A 17312-nucleotide genomic window follows, 5' to 3' on the forward strand; every position below is an offset into this window, starting at 1 on the left:
TCCATGGAGTCAACAAACGAACACAGCAAATGCAGAAGCAAGTATACAAAGTAAGTGTTATTTAAGAAAGTGATAGCCAACAGACTTCTCCAGAGAGAAGGGGACCTCAGAGTTGAAAGCCTATGGGAAAGGTGAGACTTGCCTTTCTTATAGCCTTTAGAACTTCTTTCTTTCATCAGTCATTGTCATTCCTATTTTCCCTGTATCTGAGCCTTTCTTTGATAAACAGTCATCACACTCTTGATCCCCATGGTTCTTATCTACACTGACTGCCTGACATGACTATAGGGTCCTTGCTTAGCATCTGGATAGCTATCTTAAGTGACAGCTGCCATATTAAGAAAAAAGTTTCACTTTCCCGCCCAAGGGCGTTTCTGAGAAAGTCTCACCACCCCAGTAACCCCTAAGTGTCTGCCTTCTGACCTGTCCAGCTCTGTGTATAAATGCCACATTTATTTTTATCCATTCATCTATTGAAAGGCATCTAGGTTGGTTCCACATTCTAGCTATTGTGAATTGTGCTGCTATAAATATTGATGTGGCTATGTCCCTGTAGTATGCTCTTTTTAGGTCTTTTGGGCATAGTCCAAGAAAGGGAATATCTGGGTCAAATGGTGGTTCCATTCCCAGCTTTCCAAGGAATCTCCATACTGCTTTCCAAATTGGCTGCACCAATTTGCAGTCCCACCAGCAATGTACAAGTGTATCCTTTTCCCCCGCATCCTCGCCAGCACTTATTGTTGTTTGTCTTCATAATGGCTGCCATTCTTATTGGAGTGAGATGGTATCTTAGAGTAGTTTTAATTTGCATTTCTCTGATTGCTAGAGATGGTGAGCATTTTTTCATGTATTTGTTGATTGATTGTATGTCCTCTTCTGAGAAGTTTCTGTTCAAGTCCTTGGCCCATTTGTTGATTGGGTTATTTGTCTTTTTGTTGTTTAACTTTTTGAGTTCTTTGTATACTCTAGGGATTAGAGCTCTATCTGATATTTGAGGGGTAAAAATTTGTTCCCAGGATGTAGGCTCCCTATTCACCTCACATATTATTTCTCTTGCTGAGAAAAAAACTTTTTAGTTTGAATTTGTCTCATTTGTTGATTCTTGGTTTTAACTCATGTGCTATAGGTGTCTTATTAAGAATTTGGAGCCTGCCCCCACGTGATGAAGATTAGGGCCAACTTTATCTTCTATTAGACGCAGAGTCTCTGGTCTGATTCCTAGCTCCTTGATCCATTTTGAGTTGACTTTTGTGCATGGTGAGAGAAAGGGATTCAATTTCATTTTGTTGCATATGGATTTCCAGTTCTCCCAGCATTAATGGTGCTATTAAGAATAACAATCTGTTAACTTATTGAATTAATCAGAAACACATGCATTTCCATATCCAACTCATATTAGAAAACTAGGCCCATTAGCTTATCAAACACACCAGACCACCAAATGATGAATCCCCTCATTCGAGACCCTTAAAATAAGAAGCACTCAAGACTGAACGTAGTAGCACCTTGACCCCATCACCTAGTCAGTGCTCCCCAGCCTTTCTCTGGAAAATCACCATAAAGATGAACCTCCAAATCTCTATCCTTCCCAGACCTTAGCATCGTGAGGTTTCTACTGCCAGTGACGATCACACAAGTCTCACTCCAAGCTGACATCTTAAGCTGACACTCCATATTATAATGCTGTCATGCAGACCTTGGCCTAGAAAAAGTTTCTGTGCTTTGAAACCTCAAACAAGTTCTTCATCTGGGTCCTAATCTTATCTTGTCACCTAGTGAGACTCTTTGAGAAACTCTTTGCTCTCAGTTCAGCCTCCTGAAACCCTGTGGCTACCCTTTAACTCTTTTCTAGAAGTGAGTTTTACAGATATTAGAAATTAAGATTGGAATTAAAAAAGTCTGTAATTGCCTGGTTTATAAGCTTTTATGACAACCAGGTGACCCTCAAGTATTTAGTGAAGTGCCACTGAAAAAAAGGGGTGTAGGCTGTGAATTTATTATTATTCAATAAATTCTGACATTGTGAAAAGTCATGACCCAAATGTGTTTTAACTATGTTAATGACATAGCACACTCATGACATATTATCTTTTGCTGGATTAGTGACTGTATTTCTTGGAAATTTTTAGATATATATTCATCAAATGTTTTTTTTCTTGGTCACCTCAATTATTTTGTTGACTCCAACTAAAAATATATAAGGCCAATTGATGTCACACAAATTATTGATCCTCATTATTCTTACTAAATTTTTTTATTTCTCTTGTGTTTCTATTTGGATACTTTTTATTTCTTCAACTTCACTAATCTTCTCCTTTGTGATTTCTTATCTTCTATTAAATCCCAGACAGATTTTGTGATTTCATCACTTAATTTTATCTGAATTTTTTTTATAATTTTCATAAATCCATTTAAATTTTTGAATATGTGAAATAGTTATAAGAAGTGGTTTCACGTCTTGATAGTTTCTGTTTTAGTTCAAATTGGTTTATTTTTCTTTTTATTTTGGGTCCTTGTTTCCTTCTTTTTTATATCTGGTAATCTTTGATTAGATGTTGGAATTTGTCAAATTTTCTCAGTCATAATTTATATATTGTATACTTTCAATCTTTTTTGAGCTGTATTTTTGTAATTCAGTTGATTACTTAGGAACAGTTCAATCCTTTCTGGTGTTGCTTTTAAAATTCATTGGGAGATCCAGAGCAGCATTTTGCCACAAGCTAATTATTCCTTATTACTTTGGGGAGAACCTTCTAAGTACTCTACAATTGGCCTGTGAATGAAGAGGTTTTCAATCTGGCTGGTGAGAATATTACTCTGTAGCTTTGTGTTCTCTTGATGCTGTACTTAATATTCTAAGGCAGTTTTTTATTTAGTTATGGTTATTTTCTACATATGCATGCTCATTTTTTTTCCCTTTGATCAATATTCAAAGGAAACTTCCAGATCTCTACATTTTCTCTCTGCAGATTTCTCTTGTATTCTGAATGGTAAATTCTGCCCTTCTTTTTTCTTCCTGAACTTTCAGTTTTGTCTCCTGAACTGAAGGATACTGCCAAACTCTGTTCCTTCTCTACCTGCTTCACAGTGGGGATTTTAAAAATTGTAGTGCTCCTCTTCTTTCTTTCCTGTGTGTCAAGGATCTTTGTCTTCCATTACCTAATATGCAGCGTAAATTGAAATTGAAAGGCAAGTGACTCACCCAAGATGGAGATTCAACCAAGAAATTTACTGGGGGCTGCCCAAAGGGGAATAAAAGGAAAGGCAGAGAGCAGCGAGAGGGGAGGAGGAGGGCAGAGAGCAGAAAGAAGAGAGGAGAGAAAAGAAGAGGAAGAGGGCAGAGAGGAGAGAGGAAGAGGGCAGAGAGTGTGAGCTTGTAGGCTTGGGCTTAAGAAAGGTTGCGTAGGCAATGTGGCGGGTGCTGATTGGCAGGATGACTCAGGAATGGTGAGCGGACACTGTGTCCCATGGGGATTGGTCAAGAAAACTTGAATTTGGCGCTCTTCAGCTTGGCACCCTTAAAAGAGGAGGAGGAGGAGTAAGGGGTTCCATGATGTTCTCAGGAGACAGAAATTTAACGTCAGCGGGGAGTCTCCCACACACCCAACAGAAATCGTACGGAATGTTTTCTAACAACTAAGGTATTGTATTAGAAATAAACATTGATAATGTGTGTAGAAAATATTTCCAGATATTTAAAGACTTAACACCCTCCCACATAGCCCATAGGTTAAGAAATTGTAAGAGAAAACAAAATAATCAGCTGAATGACTGTGAAAATTCTGTATATCAAATTTCAGCAGAATAATTCTAAAAAGAATTTGGAGGTGAAAACATTAACATAAACACTTATTTTGAAAAAAGGGAGAGATAAAATAATTGATCTAAGCTTCAACTTTGTGAAGCTAGACATTTTGCAAATTAAATCTAAAGGTGATGAAGGAAATAACAAAATGATGGCAAAAATAAATGAAATACAAAATAAAAACAATGGAAAAATTAACAAAGTCAAAATCTGGGCTTTTTAAATAGATTAATGAAATTTAAATATTCTTGGTAGAAACAATTAAGCATAAAGGAAAGGAGGGGCTGGGGTTGTGGCTTAGTGGTAGAGTGCTTGCCTAGTATGTATGAGGCACTGGGTTTGATCACTGGTACCACATAAAAAAATGAACAAATAAAATAAAGATATTGTGTCCATCTTCAACTAAAATAAACTATTTTTAAAAAAGAATAAAGGAAAAGAAACCTAATTATCAATATAAAGAGCAAAAGAAATTATATTCATACACATTTAATAAAAATTAAAAGAAAAAGGGAATATGATAATTAATTTGATGCCAAAATATTCAACAATTTTGATGAAAAAATTATTTGAAATGTACAACATACCAAAATCAACCTATGAAGAAAAAGAAAATATGAACAAACAAAATTTATTATAGATATTGCCTTTGTACTTTAAAGAGTTAAAAATGAAACTTCCCACAAAGGAAACTCTAAACCCAGATCATTTCATTGGTGAATTCTATAAGCATTTAAGAAAGAAATTATAATAATGATATGCAAAATATTTTAAAAACTAGAATAGGAGGCAAAAGTACCAAACATGTTTTATGAAGCCATTTTAATACTGATATCCAAATTTGACATTTTCCCTCAAAAATAATATGGACAAATATTTCTTATGAAATTGAACACATAGGTTCAAAAATACGTACAAATGGTAGAGATACAAAATATCAAGAAAATAATTTGAGAATACATAGAAAAAGGTAATACATAATAACCCTGTGAGATTTATATTGAGAGTGCAAAACTGTCTTATATATTTTTTAAATAATCAATGTAATTAATATCATTAAAAGAAAGAAAAACAAAGAAATCGGTACGGTAGATACAGGAAAATTATATAAGAAAATCCAAAATCTGTTTATGTTTCTAAAGACTAAAACTAAAACAAACAAAAAACTCAGCAAATTACAGGCAAATGATACCTACCTTTTTCCAATAAAAGAAATCTACAAAATATCCCATAGCTATCATACTTAATCATGAAATACTAATCATCTTCACCCACACCTTGACAGGTTGAGAAAAGTCAAAGATATGTACTATAACTACCTCTATTCATAATTTTGCTAGAAGACCTACCTGGTACAATAGTGTAAGTAAAGAAATAGTGTTAAGATTTGGCAAGAAGAATAAAACCTATGTTTATTTAACATAATTATTTACATGGAAAAATAGTCTAATAAGTGATGTTTTTAAGGTAAGAATCAAGTCAATTGTGTAATAACAACACCCAGTTACAATACAATATCCCAAACCAATTCTAATATTAATGGTATCTGAAAGAATAAAACATTTAAAAAAATAACAAAAGATATTTTGTGCAGTTACACTGAAAAGTATAAAATATTATTGATAGAAATAAAATAACAAATATAAATGAAGAGCTATAACATGTTCATGTATTTGAAAATAATATTGTTATAGTGTTCATCCTTCATAAATTGAACTGTAGAGCAATCATAATGCTGGAGTGTTTTTCTACAGAAATTGACAAACTAATGCTAAGATTACATGAAAACACAAAGACCTGAGAATAGGCAAGATGCTAATCTAGAAGAACAAATTTGGCAGACAAAATACAAGATTAATACTAGATTTTAAAGTATATGCTTATCAAAAGAGTATGGTATTGGCATGATAGATCAAGTGGACAGAAAGACTAGAAAAAGTTCAAAAAAATATATATAGTTAACTTAATCTTAACAAAGATGCCAGGGCAAACTTATGTGGGAAAATAATGATATGTGTGTGTGTGTGTGTGTGTGTGTGTGTGCATGTGTGTATTTTATGAATATATGAAATATATAAATATGGATATATATATATCCATAATTATTTTACAAGACCTATTGCAACTCATTAAACAACAATAATATATTGGCAAGTGAATAGACCCTTTTCAAGAAAAATAAGTACAAATGGTGAATAAGCACATAATGAGGTGGTCAACATCACTAATCATCAGAGAAATGCAAATCAAAAGCAAGATGATATTTTCACTACAAAGGAGAAAAAGTTATACACACTAGTAGCATCAAAGGCTGAAAAGGTGTGGGCAACTGAGTCTCTCATGCATTTTAAGTGAAAGTTTATCCAGTTGGGAAATGTTTTACCCATTTCTTATACTGTTCACCACATAGTTATTCTACAAACTAGTCATGAAATTGCTATTTTCCTAATGTTACAGAGTGAGATCCACAGGGGTCTGGGACCACCATATTTGCAAGAATTTTAAGTGGGTTGTACATAGTATTGAGAGGAGCTCACTAGAAGAGAAAGGAAAAGGGGAAAGGGACACTCTTAAGGGTAAAATGGAGAGAGTGGGTCCTCTCAGAAAGGAGAAGAGCAGAACTCTTTGTTCTCCAGTTTTGTTGGGATGTTTCCAGAGAGTCCAGCCCCCATCCACCTCTCAACTTTTGACTTACAGTAGGATTGCAACAGACTTCCAAGTCCCACTGTGTTTGGTCTTACTTCATGGAGGGAAAATCTTACTATTATAAAGACATGCTAAAAATCAAAAGGCAATTCAGGGTTACCTTGATCCCGAACTGACCAGTTCTAATTAAAACTTGTTTTTAGAGATTTTATAATTGGTGGGCTGCAAATCTAATTATCCTCTCTCCCTGAGTGCTGAAATCTGATTTGTATAAAGGTCACAAAAGTACCCCTTCAGGGTAACTTCTGTTCGTATCAGTCTATGTGTCCTGTAAATGATGCCAAATTCACTTGCCAAATTAACACAGGTTATTTTATTAGACTGGTATTTCTGCAAAATGCTAACAGACAATAATTATAAAGTTATATGAGTAAAATACAAAATGAAATTAACAAGAAGAGAAACAGTTTGTATAATATTTCTGAAACATAATTTTATAATACTAATATAACTTTGATATTTATTTAGCCTCTACAAAACCCCACAATTTGGGCTGGGGTTGTGGCTCAGTGGTAGAGCGCTTGCCTAGCATGCGTGAGGCACTGGGTTCAATCCTCAGCACCACATAAAAATAAAATAAAGTTACTGTGTCCACCTACAACTAAAGAATGTATGTTTAAAAAAACACACACATATTTGTACACTATCCCATATGAAATCTTTTAGAAGTTTTACTTTTTCGAAAATTATTTTACAACCTTTAAATACCTTCTGTAATTTATCAAAACTTTACTTAGTGTAGTACTATATCTCTTTTTATTTTATTTACATATATATATAGTGGTTATTGGGGACTTAACCACTACCAGTGCTTTACCACTGAGCTTTATTGTCAGCCCTTTTTGTTAATTTTGAGACAGGTTCTTCCTAAGTTGTTGATGATAGCCTCAAACTTGTGATCCTCTTGTCTCAACTTCCTATGCTGCTATAATTACAGGAGTCTGCTACTACCCATAATTTTAAATGGGCTTAATTCTAATCAACTTTGGAACCATCCTAACATGGAGTGAAGCAAGAGGCAGAACTTATCTCAGGTGAGACTGACCTTTTGACAAACTTAGTTCAAGTGTTTTAGTTTTAAAGTTGAACTTTGCCCCGCTTTCTAAATATTTACTTAAATGTGTAGGAAAACAGAGTTTTTATGTTTCCTGAGTCTAGTTGAATATCAGTTAACACAATAAAGCATTACATCTGAAACATAAATCAAACAGAAAAGCTAAGAGAGCTCTTGATTTTCTTTCTTTGTGGAAAAAGGTGCAAAATGTTTCCATGTTCCACAGTGCCAACCTTTAAACAAATCAGGCTCTCCTTATTACCTTTCCAAAAATACATTTAAATTTCCACCCCAGTGTAAAGAGTAATATTAATCTTTATAACAGGTTACTTTTATCCTGTTATAAAATATTAAGTGATATAAATAGATTCCCAATTAAATTTATTATTTTTATGTAAACCTCAAAAAAGCTATTGCTACAACTTTAGTTTGGAGAACACCAGCTTGGTAAAGTGCTCTCCTAAGCTTTATTGTAAATGGCTGATATACTTTTATGTAAATGGCTGGTATACTTGTAATAATTACTGTTGGAAGCCATGTATGAACTATGGATTTTGTTTGAGCCAATAAGACAGGGAAGCTGCTTTTCTGGGAACTCCGGGGTGAAATTCCCCAGTCGGACAAAGCCAGATATCACGCTGGCACCTATCTTAGCTCACAGCCCCAGGTTCAAATGCAGCTGCCTAGAGGTGGGCCTAATCTGCCAAATACCAAACAACCTGTTTTCCCCACTTTTATCCTGTTCTCCTAAAGAAGCTCCTTACTGAATCCCATTAGTGTGTTCCGCTATGAATTAAACATTCAAGGGTTTTTCTCTTTGTTAGGATCAGACCCATCTGGTCTCTTCCACCCATCATCAGGCCCCTGCTTAAATTAATTTCCTGCATTTTTTGTCTTTATTTCTTAATATTACTTTCTCTTGTGAGCGGCGCTACTAATCATTACTTGGAGTCAGATTGTCTTTAAATGTGTATATTCGATCACACCGATCATCAAATGTAAACAATTAATGCAAAAAATGTGGGGTGTGCTTGAGCACCCCAACTAGCACTCAATGCATGCTAATTAAACACTATAAGCAAATCATACAATCCTAGGGTAATCATGAGCCCCCAAATACCTCCAATGCCACACGACTTGTCTTAGCCAAAGAGCCGATGTTATCCTTGTCTGGTGGTTCTCTCAATGGCTGGACGTTAGGGAGTGGTGGAGTCAGTCCAGGGACAGACAGCAAGGTGGCCAGTCTCACCGATGTCCTTGGAGCAAAACTCTGCAACATGGCAGGATGTTGGTGATTGGTTGCACCCAGTGAAAGTCAGTGTCCATTGGTTATGTCCAGTGAGGTGATGTAATTGCAATTGGGCATGTTTTTTGTGCATGTCCATGGAGCTGTGCTCCCTATCACTGTAACCAGTCATTGCTAAGCATGCCTATGGCTAGTGCCCCTGACGGCTCTTCATCAGTTGCAAGCAGACATGACTAAGCAGTTCATTGGCTGCTGTTTTTTTTATGGCCAACAACTTAATGAGTCCCAGCATGTCCCAGTATGTCTACACTTTCATATCTTTTATTTCCAGCTGTCCCACACCTCCTCACGCCTTCAACGGTTCACTCCCTCTCCACTCAGGACATGGGCAGAAAATCACCATCACACTCACACAGATGTCCTTATGTTAACTTAGTTTTAACTTTTAAAGTAGAATTTAGATAGGATAGACATAGAATAGGCATAATTACAGGTCTTCATAGGTTAATAGCACACTGACAAAAATCAAAGAATAGCTTCAAGCCTCTTGTAAGTTTAGAAAAGAATGTTAATGATTAAATAGACTTGTTACCTGATATGCAAGTGTATCTCATTTATATAATAATAAAACATTTATTTATTCAAAGCAAACTAATGTAAGCCAGGTTTTAAGTGGCAGTGTGGCCATCTTACATGTTAAAAGTTGAGATGTAACATAGAAGACAGTACTTATTGGCTATCTTGTCTCTATTAAACCTACGCAGTTTTAATTATACATACTATATAACATTTAAGCAAAGCTCAAACATATTTAATCATTGGATGTATACATGTCTTTGGTCATATATATTTGAGGTGTCAAATGTACTATAAGAACCAGAGTTATAAGCAATTGTTTAAAATATTAACTTAAACTCTAATTCTTTTAAGACTTAGTTTTCCTTATTAATAAAAATCTAATACCCATAATAAATAATTTTTATTGATATTTTTATTGGATCTCGTTAGTTTTACATGACACTAGAATCTATTTGATATATTTAAACAAGCATGGAATATATCTTGTTTTAATTAGAAATAGGAAAGACAGTGGAATAAATCTTACATAACTCTCGTATGTGCATATATGAATACACCAAAGTGAATCTCACCATCATCTGCATCCATAAGACTGGGAACCTAATTAGAATAATAAGTAGTCTTAATAACTAATATCATATCAGTGTTTTAAGAAACCCTTTCTGTTTTAAATACAGAATATTATATTTTGGTTTTATATTACTACATTAAATTTCAACCTAAGAAAACCCCTTAAATAACCTGAACTGACTTTACTAATTATAGCCAACTTAATCATACATAAAATGTCCCAAGATTTATGTTCCATAAGCCTTTTAACTTACTTAGACATTCTGCAACTTGTTTACATCCTTAGTTTTCTACAAAATACTTTTTCATCCAGAAATATTCTCTTTTTATTTTTAATTTCCCTCATCAAAATATATCTCCATACCTATAACTCTCTTATTATAGCTCTTTTTTTCAGTTGTTTACCTTTTCCTTATGTTTACATTTTGAAACACTCCTTACACATTTTTTGAACTTACATAAATGACTTTTTAAAATAAAATAAAATAGTTTACTTCTTATAGATTTTTTTCCCAACACAGATTCAATCTTCTGCAATTTGTTTTACAAAGATTTACAATTACATCTCTTAATTAGAATTTCTACTCTTAATAACCTTGCTTTTAGTTTAGGCCCCAAAGCAAAGCAAACTTCAAGGTTTCTGTTCTTTGTTTGTTTTTCAACAATTTGTAAAGATACATTTATTGATAGATTTCAATATAAATAGTCTTACAGAATTTATGAAGCCAAGAGAACTTGAATTTTTACTTAGCAATTGATGCTTTAGTATTTTAACTTATGAATTAATCATATGTCTCATCTAACAAATATATTTATAAACGTTTATCACAGTTACAATAAACCTAATTTATCCACAAAAACAAAGATAGTAGGCAAACAGATTTAACATTCGAGGTCACTTTTTCTGTCAAAGAAAATTCCTAAAAGCAACGAACATTATACTGCAAACATTTTATAGAGACCTACACACTCTTGATCGGCTGGCCACTTGAGAAATGTGTGGGTTACTAATTTTAAGACATCTTTACTTTTATACTTTTAAAAATTATTTTTCTTAATTTATATATGACAGTGGAATGCATTATAATTCTTATTACAAATATAGAGCACAATTTTTCATATCTCTGGTTGTGTACAAAGTATATTCACACCAATTCATGTCTTCATAGATGTATTTTGGATAAGAATGTCCATCACATTCCACCATCATTAATTGCCCCATGCCCCCTCCCTTCCCCTCCCACCCCTCTGCCCTATTTAGAGTTCAAGAACTGATCCTTAAGCCTTGCCCATGATAGGCAAATGTTCTACTCCTTAGCTATAACCCTAGCCCTCAGTGTTATATTTTTAACCAATTTAGATTAACTTGCTTCTTAAATTTTTATTTAAGTCATACAAACTAAAAGTCATTTGGATCCTTTTTTAAATTTATATATGCTCATTTATGTTGAGAGCCACAGTTTAGTCGGAATGAACGCCTGGCATTTTGCTAGAGGGAATGGTTGAAAGGTGACCCTGCTCTGGGATCAGGGTGGCTCTGGGATTAGGGGGGATCCTGTTGGGATTAGGGCGGATCCTGCTGCCTCAGGCGCCTGCTACTTTGGAGTTCCCCTTGAGTTCTCACAGGGTTCTGGGAGAATTGGCGAGTGGAGCCTAGTGGAGGGAGTGTGTTCCCGGAAAGTGTGGTAGAGTGCCCGGTGAGAGTTCAGGAATAAAGAGTTGCTGTTTGAACCTACAAGGCTTGGTGGCGGCTCAGTTATTTGTGCCCAGCCAGACTGCAGCACATTTATCCATAAGCTAATATTGGTACCTGTCAATGATATATAGATACAAGTATGCAATATAAAATACAAATAATGTAAAAAGAGATAGGAAACAAAGAGTTTATAGTTTTGTTTTCTGTTTTTTCACTAGGTATTAGATGCCCACAGATAGGGGACCAAAGAGCTACAGGTGCCCATTACACAAAGTGTCTGTCAGATTTAACCTTTACAAATAAAAACAGAGCCTGTCACAGACATTTACAGCATGACTCAGACACAGGGAGAACCTGTCTAGTGTGAGGGCAAATTTTACTAGCCATGGGAGACTCTGGAAAAAATGATCCAGGTGACCACTTGTCACCATGATATATATCTGCATCAATCTCACTGTTATTTATCTCACTCCTCAAGACCCTCTAAAGGGGAAGATCTCTTTTATTTAGTTTCCAGTGAATTTGAGAACTAACCCTTGATAACTGACCTCTGAATAAAGACAGCAAGAAATAAAAGGATAGAGGAGGGGGAACACTTTCCATTTAGATACAATAAAACAAATCAGAAAAACATATATTAATTTAGGTTGCTTAGAACCAAAGGTGAATTTACACACACACACACACACACACACACACACACACACAAACTTAAAACTCTAGTTAAAAAAAAAATACACAGAACATATTAGACCAGAATGCACTTTTGGATAAGGTTAGAGTCAGTACAGATATTTAAAGAGTGTGAAGAGTCCATGAGGTCAGGAGAGGGGTGTCCTAGCAAGCCAGACACTTTTATACCTCTGTAAACAAAAGGTGGAGGTGTTGAAGACATAGCTACCTCAAGAATAGGCTGTCAAGAAAAAGAAAGCGTATACACATTGGACCCTTCCCCATTTCTCCATTTTTCTTCTCTTTTTTCTCTGTTTTAGGAGTGGTGTGAAGAGCATCACCACAGAAAGCCCCTCACATTCCCGGGGCTAATGTGTCAGCTTCTTGTTTTGATGCCCCAACATCCTAAAGCTGACTTACTTGCAATTGGATAATGCTTCATATTGATTCCAAGGCAGAACATAAAAGGTCATTTGGAGCACACTGAAAAGTCCCAGGGTTCGGTGCAGCTGGTCTGTCCAAACCTTTTAGCTTACTTCTCCCCCTTTCTCTGACATTTAGGGAGGAACTTATTGAGGGAGCAGAATTCCAGAGCAAGGGTAGAGGGACAATTTAAGTCTCACAGCAGATAGACTTTTTTTTTTTTCCCCAATTGAGATAGCAAGCCTTTGATGGACCAATATCAGGCAGGCAGCTGAGAAACTTCTAGGAAATCCGGTATGTAAGAAGAGGAGTTTTAGACTGAAGCTATTTAACCCAAAGCAATGGGGAATGCTTTTTTTTTTTTTAAACCTTTAATGTGAATAAAAGTTCCCACTGATTTGACCCCTAAGTGAATTCCCATGAAGTTCTTCTGGTGCAGAGATAGAGATGAGAGGATAAGAGGACAGATTGAGGTCCTTTTAGCCTAATGGGTGCCAGCTTTCAGCAACTTGTGGTTGATGACCTTCAGATCTCACTAGAGTGTGTCCCTGACCAGAAGCCCTCGATTTCCGGAGGGCTGTATCTGTCCGACAAGAAGACCAAAAATGAAAGCACTTGCTACTTTTCTGTTAAGACCTGTGGGTATCTGGATTCCAATCAGGAGACCTGCCAATCTCACCAGAGTATCAGGAACTGTCAACTATCTCAGGATATTTCCTCCAGACACCAAGAAACTGAGACATAGAGTAAACACTCAGATAGAGAAGGTAACCATAAAAATAACCATTAACCATAAAGTAACCAGGGAGTAAACAACAAATGTTAGAGAGAGAGAGAGAGAGAGAGAGAGAGAGAGAGAGAGAGAGAGAGAGAGAGAGATCTGCCCACAGAGTCTAAGCAACTGTGACCCCCTTTACTTGCAATCTGGTCTGAAGAATTTCAAACAGGTTGCACATAGTAGTGGCAGGCAGGAGTTTATTCAAAGGCAAAGTACAAGGGGGGAAAGGGACTCTCTTAAGGGAGAAAGGGAAGGAATGGATCCTCTCCGAAAGGAGGCAGACAATGGGCTTCATCTTGTCCTCCAGCTATACTGGGGGTTCTAGGAAAGTCTCCAGAGTCCTGCCAAGGTCCATCCCTCAACTTTTGACAGCCAGTAGGATTGCATCCGACTTTCAAGTGCCCACTGCTCAAGTCTTACCCCAGAGAAGGGAAACTACTATTATAATGACATGCTAATAAAGATCCAAAGGCAACTCTGGGTGACTTTAACCAGCACTGACCTTTCCTAATTGGAACTTGTTATTGCAGACTTCATGGTTGGTGGGTTTTGCTTCTAATCATGCTGTCTTCCAAATCCTGGAATCAGGTCTGTGTAAAGGTTACACAAGTGCCCCTTCAGGATAACTTATATTCTTCTTATGAGCTGGGAGGAATCTTTGGGCCCACATTTTTTTCTGCAGATAACAGGTTATTTGCTGAAAAATGTAGTCTATCCTATTGATTAAAGCCAGGGAAGGCCCAGTATGGACTTAGGTAAATTTCTTTTAAAAGAAAGTATGTGGGGGGTCAGCAAAGTAGGCCCAGTCCACAGAATTATCTCCTGACTCATGCTGTCACTGCTTGTGTCGGTCTTCTACCTATCATTAAGGGACATGAAACTCTAATTCCACAATAAGACCTGAGAAAGAATCTTCATAACCAATTTAACCAGAATAGCCAAACACTTGTAACAACCCAAATATCTATGAAGAAGAAAATGCATAAATTGTGGTATTCTCATATAATTTAAAATGATCCAGGAATTTGAAAAAGAACAAATTAGTAACACACACAACAGCATGGCAGAATCTCCAAATGGTTATATTGTATAAAAATGCCAGAGACAAAACAATAGTCTATATTCGTTTGTATGAAATTAAAGAATGGAGAAAATTCTGTGGGGAGGGCGGTGTATGCAAAGGAGGAAATAAAAGAGTGGATGGAGAACTGTAGAAAACTGTCTTGAGGAAACGGTTCAAAAAACCCTCAGTATTTTATAGTTTGCCCCTATTAAGTAGGTCAAATGGACAGCTACTCACTGGAAGATTCCCTGAGTTTCTGCAGCATTGTTGAAACCCCAGACATATGGGATTGTTTACCTGAATCATGTCAGGGACTATTTTCATCATGTCTATTTTTGAGTTGCTCTCCATATATCCCAGTAGCAAACCACTGCTCTGATGTTATTACCATAGGTAAATTTAAAGAAATCAGTTTTCTGTGCAGAGTACATAATTCTGTTGCACAGGCATGCAGTATCCTTAAGAGTAATACTGGTGGCCAAAGTGCATTTAATAAGAATCTTAATCTTGGTATTGCTTTATCAAAATACCTAAGACTGGGTTATTTTGCAAAGAACAGAAATTTATTGCTTACAGTTCTCAAGGGTGGAGTGTCCAAGATCAAGGTACCAACAAGTCTGAATACCTGATGGAGGGTGTGCTGTGTGTTTTGTTGGTATATCCTTTGGAGGGGTAGAGCATAGTAACCTCACATAATGGAGGAGGAAAGCCACAAAAGAGCCAAATGATGAGTGTGAAGGCTACCTGAAGCCTCTTTTATAAGGGTTCTAGTCCCATTCATGAGAAGCCCGCAGGACCTAGTCACCTCTTCATGGTCCACCCTTTCATACTATCATACGGACTGTTACATTTCAACTCCTGGATTTGGAGGAGACACATCCGAACTATAGCAAATAGTAACTCTATCAGTTCAAATGAATAGCACTGGTAGCAAAATTGCTTCAGGTATACGCTTAACTAAGTTTTATATAAAAATATTACTCCATCAGAACACTCCTATTTCCTAATTACACTCATTAAAAACATAGCTTATTGGGAGCCCATATTTTTTTAAAAAAACAGCTTAATGCTTATCTATCTCAGGTTGTCTTGAAAGATAATGACAATTGCAAAAAATTCTTGTGAGGGTTCTCATAAGTAAGGAAAACCTACATCCAATTTCAGACTTTAAACTAAACACCAGGAAGTAAATATAAAATCCTTATCTTGGAGATAAACCAGATTTGTATAATTCCTGTGTAGCTTTTGAGGTTATGAGTTGTTAAGTACACCCTATCTGTCCATTTGTGAGACTTTATGTACCTTTGGCAAAAACTCTGAGGTAAGTGTTTAAATGTGGCTGTCTTTGGTAGTAGGAAGTTTTTATTTCCAGTAAATTATTTTTCCTGGAACAAATGGCAGAAACAGTCTTTCAGTGTCAAACCTTTCTTATTACTTCAACAAATATAAAAGTACATATTCTCTATTTCCCTAGATCCTGTTGTTATAACCCTACATATGGTCAAGTCTGATGGTAACCAGATATCATTGTAGACTATTTTGACTGATGTTATTTGGCTCCAACTTAATATTCAGCAGTCCCAACCCCAAGTATGTCCCTTGAATCACCTTGTTTCTTGCTCCTCGATTGCAGTCTCAAAACAAGATTGTGGCTTACTTATACCTGAGAACAGGAAAGATCTCACAACAGGTACCCCCTGGAGCCTACACGACCTTACAGTAAGAAAATAGCTTTTTTTCCCTCCCAACAGATGCTATGCTAAATGCAATGTGATGTTGGATGGTTACATATATTTGGGGTGTGTGTGTGTGTGTGTGTGTGTGTGTGTGTGTGCGTGTGTGTGATTTTTTTAAACAATTTTTGTTACTTTCAATGAGAAGGGGAAATGTAAATAAAAAATAATTATTGACTTGTTGTATTCCTTTATTTCTTGTCAAGATAACGTAGTAATTTTAATTTTCACATACTTCCATTCGGTTACATATTCTTGAAGTGTAAAAAAAAAAATTGAATTACAGATGACACGTAGCGAATTGTCTTAACCTGCAGGCCATTCTTTTTGTAATCTCTTCAGCATCCAAGAAAACATATGGTGTCTGAGTATCTGTCCAGTGTATTGAGACAGAAAAAGGTCAATAGTCTGTCAAGTTTCATTTATAAATCCTCCCAAGTCAATCTTCAGGAACCCCTTGTTTAATAAAATTCTTACCTCTGTTTAATGCCATGAAATAAAATTACAAGGTTGTTCACATTTTCCACTATCTTTGTATTAAGTGCTCTGATTTCTTAAAGAAAAGTGCTTTTTTATCTTTTGCTACTGTTTTCTTCCTGAGATATCACCATTTCCTAGGAAGTAAACCCAAATTTAGATTTTAATCCTGTGGCTTTTAAACCACATTGTTCAAATCTTGATGTATTCATCTTTTCTTGCTCTATTCCAATTAACCTTCCATGAGAACCAAGTGTAACTTTGACTTATAAGTTACACCTCAGTCTGCTTTTTAATGGGGCAATTTAAAGAGTACCTTGACTATTAACATTGACCATGACAAGAGAAAAAGGCAAAAAAAAAAAAAAAAAAGAGTCAACTTGCAACACTGCAACTCTGAAAAAGGCATTAGAGAGGATGAGATTGAGTCCACAAATTAATTACACCATGCAGCCAGCCCTCAAGATTGCCAGATGGCCAGATTGTAACTGGACACTATATTTTGTCTTC

This window comes from Ictidomys tridecemlineatus, chromosome 9, assembly GCF_052094955.1.
Source record: "Ictidomys tridecemlineatus isolate mIctTri1 chromosome 9, mIctTri1.hap1, whole genome shotgun sequence".
Classification (NCBI taxonomy): Eukaryota; Metazoa; Chordata; class Mammalia; order Rodentia; family Sciuridae; genus Ictidomys; species Ictidomys tridecemlineatus.